The sequence below is a fragment of the Wasmannia auropunctata genome, unplaced genomic scaffold (genome assembly GCF_000956235.1).
Source record: "Wasmannia auropunctata unplaced genomic scaffold, wasmannia.A_1.0 LD336078.1, whole genome shotgun sequence".
Taxonomy (NCBI): domain Eukaryota; kingdom Metazoa; phylum Arthropoda; class Insecta; order Hymenoptera; family Formicidae; genus Wasmannia; species Wasmannia auropunctata.
The window spans coordinates 5,592,703-5,594,231 of NW_012026812.1; positions in this window are offsets into that span (position 1 = coordinate 5,592,703).

The following is a 1,529-nucleotide window of genomic DNA, read 5'->3' on the forward strand; positions in this document are numbered from 1 at the left end:
TGTTTCGGAAAAAATATTCAATAGAATATCGACAAATAACGAGAAAAAGTAAGAGCGAGAACAAGAAAGTAGAGAGAGAGAGAGAGAGAGAGAGAGAGAGAGAGAGAGAGAAAGAAAATAAGTCTCGAGAAAATGAGGCAAGAAAAAAAGAATGACATAACGAGAAAAAGAGCAAGAGCAAGAAAGTGTGAGAGAGAGAGAGAGAGAGAGAGAGAGAGAGAGAGAAAGAGAGAGAGAAAGAAATTTACCTTTAACATTAATTTTTTTATAACATACATTATAATATACATTATAATTTAACATTAATATTTTAATATATATTAATATATTGTAATTTAACATTAATATTTTAATATATATTAATATATTGTAATTTAACATTAATATTTTTATAATATTTTTTAATTAAAACCTATAAATTTTAATCTTTGAAAAAAGGAGAAGAGCTTAAGAAAATCAGAAAACCAAAAGAAAAATTAGAATGCAAGAAAGTTTAAGAACATCCTGATTAGTTTATTTTGTTAGAAAACTAACTGACAACTGACAGAATCAACGTTATGCGTTATTGATATTTTATTGCTCGACAAACAACTACATATAAATTATGTATAATTTAAATTTAAATTATATAGTTGTTATAAATTATTATAGAGGAATATGCGGACTCCTGGATTTAGATTAGGATTTTATTAATTTTATCTACTTATAGTTTTCAGATTTAGACTAATATATTATTGTTATAGACTATTATTTATTAGATTTTTACATTTTAACATTGTATTTTAGTTTTGTCCGACTAATGATCATTTAATCGTTACTTGCCTTATATATGGAACCTGGGAGATCGTATTACAGACAAAACTATCGGCTTATACAATGATTGCAATGTGTCTACTTAATTTTTACGGATTTAGATTTTAAGATTATATTTTTTTGAATTTAATTAAAAAAGTAATTTTTTTTACATTACTTAAAATTTTAACTAGCGTTTAGACATATTATTTTAATACGTTTTATTATGCAAACATTGAAATTGATCTAATAAATAGTCAAAACATTTGTTTATTATTATTATTTAAATTTATATTGGAACATTAAACAGCTAGCTTATAGACTTATAGCCTATTATATTTTACATTTTTAATTTGTTTATTATTTAGCCTTGACTCTACTCTTTAATATTTTTACATACAGAATAACTAGAGAAATTATATATTATGTAAAAAAATTATATAATTCGGAACTTAAAAAATCAATTTTTTTGAAAATTGATTTTATCATTATTTATTTCTCTTTAGACCATACAACTTTTATTTGAAATATTTTTTGTAACAGATACGTTCAGTGATAATAGCTTCTAAGATCTTAAATGTCCCACCTTGTACAAAGCAAAACGTTCTGAGAAAAAACTAATTGTTTCTTTAGAAATCACGAAATCGTGGTAACAAGCGAGGCAATATCTTCAATCAAAAAAAATATATTTTTAATAAAAGAAAACTCCTATATTTTAAATAAATTTTGTATTGTAA